Source organism: Oncorhynchus kisutch, unplaced genomic scaffold, assembly GCF_002021735.2.
Source record: "Oncorhynchus kisutch isolate 150728-3 unplaced genomic scaffold, Okis_V2 scaffold3826, whole genome shotgun sequence".
In the NCBI taxonomy this organism is placed as follows: Eukaryota; Metazoa; Chordata; class Actinopteri; order Salmoniformes; family Salmonidae; genus Oncorhynchus; species Oncorhynchus kisutch.
The window spans coordinates 1-5,170 of NW_022265771.1; positions in this window are offsets into that span (position 1 = coordinate 1).

Below are 5,170 nucleotides of genomic sequence, written 5' to 3' on the forward strand. Positions count from 1 at the left end.
AGACAAAAGAAAGTCCGCTCACTGTCAACTGAGTTTATTTTCAGCAAACTTAACGTGTAAATAATTGTATGAACATAAGATTCAACAGCTGAAACAAGTTCCGCAGACATGTGACTAACAGAAATTGAATAATGTGTCCCTGAACAAAGGGGGGTCAAAATCAAAAGTAACAGTCAGTATCTGGTGTGGCCACCAGCTGTACCTGTCCCGCAGGTGTGATGTTCGGATGTACCGATTCTGTGCAGGTGTTGTTACACGTGGTCTGTCACTGCGAGGACGATCAGACGTTCATCTTGTCTCCCTGTGGCGCCGTCTTAGGCGTCTCACAGTACGGATATTGCAATTTATTGACCTGGCCGCATCGGCAGTCCTCAAGCCTCCTTGCAGCATGCCTAAGGCACGTTCATGCAAATGATAAGGGACCCTGGGCATCTTTGTTTTGGTGTTTTTCAGAGTCAGTAGAAAGGTCTCTTTTGTCTAAGTTCTCATAACTGTGACCTTAATTGCCTACAGTCTGTAAGCTGTTAGTGTCTTTAACAGGTGCATGTTCAATTGTTTATGGTTCATTGAACAAGCATGGGAAACAGTGTTTAAATCCTTTAAAATGAAGATCTGGAAATTATTTGGATTTTTAGGAATTATCTTGGAAATCCGGATCCTGAAAAAGGGATGTTTCTTTTTTTGCTGAATTTAGATGAACTCTAATCATCCTTCTGGAAATCAGACTTTTAAACTCTAGACTAGGACAAGTCTGAGACCATTTGAAACCGTGCCTGAGATAACTGAAATGGTTTATTACAGTTTAAATGTGCAATTTATTCAAGGATTAGGCTCAATCTGTGTCCACGGAACTGCACTATAGAGTTTACTAGATGAATGAAGTGATGATCCATTCAGACCAGCCTTACTGATTGAACTTTCATAACTACATTAGTGCAGTCGGAAGTTCTTCATGGATGTGTAATGTCAGAATTCAATTAGCAATAGACTGGATCATAACTTATGGTGGTCTAATTTATGAATAGCATTTATATCTAGAACCTGCTCTTACCATGAGAAACAGATTTCCCATTCTTCTCCTCCTCTTCAGCTTCAATGCTGACATTCAGCTCCAGTTTTGACTGCAGTCTTCCAGCTTCACTGATGCCATCTCTGGATCCTGCAGAGCAAACTGGGCTCCACTGTCACAATCAGGACCCAGTGACTGTAGGTTTGTACTCAGTGTGGAAGGAGAGAGGCAGACTGGGTTTGTACTCAATGGTAATACTGGAACCTCTGGATAGGATGCTAGTCCAAAAAGAAGTCTGAGCTCAACCTCCTGGTCCTCCCCTGTGCAGGCCACACCCCCTCTCATTATAATATTACGTATGAACACATTTTGAACAATGGCTTCCTAAAATGCTGTGGTGCTTACGAACACAATAGGAAAGGTGATAGATGTGGGCCATCACAGGTGAGCTCACAGCTCTTCCACTCTGAACAATGAGGCATGGAAATGGTAAGCTTCCTCTCTGGTTGCATTCTCCAGAGAGCTTCCTCTCTGGTTGCATCCTCCAATAGTAAGTGGGTCATACTTGAATTGTGGTAGTAATATAGTCTCTGGACTTTTGCACCATAGAAAACACTTTAAAATAATATTTTTGTTGTTGTTTTATTTCAGTTTTATTTAAATACGAAAGGAGGCTAGCTAATTGGCATGTAGAGGTGTAGTGACATGTATTGGGTAGATAGACATTTAAACAAAAGTCGCTTAGGGAGAGATCGAAATTGACAATTGTTACCTGGAGAAAATGGGTTTAGAAATGTGTACATTTATTTCGGGGGAGGGTCATGTCATTTGGAATCAATTAAATGTCATATTACTCAGGGTTTGAGAATTAGTTGCTTATTATATCGTGATGCCTCTCATCCCTGATTCTCTGCTGGGTGAGCAATATCAAGTGTACCAAGTGAAGTCTCAATGAAATGATTGTTAAGTTCTGAACGAACAGAGTAGAAACAGACGGACAACTAGTAAAAGCACAAACCAGATTTATTCAACCCGCTGGACGCTTCAGATGCAAATACAAGTACATTATTATACCTTCCAAATTTGGACCGAGTCACCACTCACCCCCTCTAAGATAATCAGTCTCAATTGATAAGATGACCCAAGTCTGTTCCTCTTCCTGGTATTGTTATGGCCCTGACTCAGTGCAAAGCAGCGTGAGGTGTGTGAGATAGGACTGTGGTTAGAGTCGTTGGAGTGGGCCCCAAATGATTGTGCCATTATCCAATACATAGGCTGCCGCACATTGCACACAGAAAAACATAAAAGCCCATCGATGCAGCGATGCTCTTTTGGGTAAATACATGAAACTAGCTCCAGTAGGCTAATCTTTGAGTGTGGACTGTATTATATTGTATTATCTGGACTGGAATTACTCACCTCTTTCATTCCATGAACTGTGGAGAGAACATGCAAATCTGGTGCAGGACATGCGGCCTACAAAGTTACAATTATAAGCTAGCAAATGTGATAATCATTTTGAAATACAATAGAGCCTATTTTACATTTGTATAATTAGTAGGCGGATGCATATGGATTCATAATGTTTCCCCTAATGTTATTAGTCTAACTCCTTTTTCTATGGTTGCTTCATTCCTTCCTGACTTTCAACAGTTAAATAAGTCCTGTTGTCCTCATCTTTATTATTGTAATGACATGCTTGAATAATATAGGACTACATATGATAATATGACTACAATATATAGGTCTACAATAATATAGGTCTACAATATGATAATATAGGATACAATAATATAGGTCTACAATATGATAATATAGGTCTACAATATGATAATATAGGACTACAATATGATAATATAGGACTACAATATAGGTTCTACAATATGATATATAGGACTACAATAATATAGGTCTACAATAATATAGGACTACAATATGATAATATAGGACTACAATAATATAGGACTACAATATGATAATATAGGACTACAAATATAGGACTACAAGAATATAGGTCTACAATATGATAATATAGGACTACAATAATATAGGTCTACAATATGATAATATAGGACTACAATATGATAATATAGGACTACAATATGATATAGGACTACAATAATATAGGACTACAATAATATAGGACTACAATACAATAATATAGGACTACAATAATATAGGGACTACAATATGATAATATAGGACTACAATAATATAGGACTACAATAATATAGGACTACAATACAATAATATAGGACTACAATAAGATAATATAGGACTACAATAAGATAATATACGACTACAATAAGATAATATACGACTACAATAAGATGCAGACGGCTTTCTCTTCACAAAGATTGAATGGTTATGGGTGTGAATCAATAACTACTATATATTCTACCACCATTGAGCGTTGGCTCTTTCAACTACCCGTGAGTTCTATTGGCTGCTGTAATTAATATTCAGCAAAAAAAAAAAAACTTGCTTCTCTCTTCCAATAATCTATTAGAGGAAGAAATGTGAGTCCAAGAGGGTTTAAGGAAAGGCCAGCAGAGCACAGGTGAGTATTGCACAAGAGACAGAGGCTATTAGCTTATTATGCATAACCCATTATGGATCATCTTAATACTGCGTTGACTTTATTAACTGAACAAGGTAGGCAACCACATCACACACACACACACACGGAAAGTATTCAGTTACCTAGACTTTTTCCCACATTTTGCGTTACGTAATCTACACACAATACCCCATAATGACAAGCAAAAACGGGTCTTAGAAATGTTTGCAAAAAATAAAATAGTTAAATACATTAAGACCCTTTACTCTGTTTGAAGCACCTTCGGCAGTGTTTACAGCCTTGAGTCTTCCTGGTTATGATACTTCAAGCTTGGCACACCTGTATTTGGTGAGTTTATCCCATTCTTATCTGCAGATCCTCTCAATCTCTGTCGGGTTGGATGGGGAGCGTCGCAGCAAAGCTAATTTCAGGTCTCTCCAGAGATGTTCGATCGGGTTCAAGTCTGGGCTCTGGCTGGGCCACTCAAGGACATTGAGACTTGTTCTGAAGCCATCCCTGTGTTGTCCTGTTGGAAGGTGATCCTTCGCCCCAGACGGAGGTCCTGAGCGTTCTGAAGCAGGTTTTCATCAGGATCTCTGTACTTTTCATCTTTCCCTCGATCCTGACTAGTCTCCCAGTCTCTGCGGTTGAAAAACATCCTCACAGCACGATGCTGCTTCCACCACGCTTCACCCGTAGGGCTGGTGCCAGGTTTCCTCCAGATGTGAAGCTTGGCATTCAGGCCAAAGAATTCAATCTTGGTTTATTCAGACCAGAGAATCTTGTTTGTCATGGTCAGAGTCCTTTAGGTGCCTTTTGGCAAACTCCAAGCGGGAAGTCATGTGCTGATTGGCAAAGTGCTGTAGAGATGGTTGTCCTTCTGGAAGGTTCTCCCATCTCCACAGAGGAACTCTGGAGCTTTGTCAGAGTGACCATTGGGTTCTTTGGTCACCTCCCTGACAAAGGTCCTTCTCCCCCAATATCTCAGTTTGGCCGGGCGACCAGCTCGGCCATTAACTTGATACTTGTAACCTCACTTCTGAGAAAATGGCCTTGAATGTTTTGGTACCTACTGGAGAGCTCTTCTTTGCCCATTCAGCATCGTCCACAGCTAACTGGCTAAAATTGGCTTGCTTGCTAGCTACATCCAGTCACAAATGAGAGGACACCCAACTGACCATTTTACTCGCCTAGCTGGTTAGGCTGTTGTCATGTTATCCAGAGCTAACTGTGCTCCTCTATATATATATATATGCTGAAAACTGATCATCACACCATCTCTATCTCATACATGCTGTGTGTACTTGCTCATTCCAACAGAAAACTACAGAGGGAAGCAGTACTATCCAGTCAACCATCAGACTCCATTGTTTCAACAAGAGAACCTAAGAGGATATTCAACACTAAGGGCCAATCCAAGGTCATCTCAATATCTTTGCAGTAGACGCTAACAAAACACCAACACTGACAAGATGCACACTGATCAGTAAAGAGAGGCTAACATTCTGTAATGCTCCTTTTCCTCTGCATTGTTCTCTCACAGTGAGAACAACAGGATTACAATAGTGTTCTACACTTTCTTCATTTGATCCAATCACTTA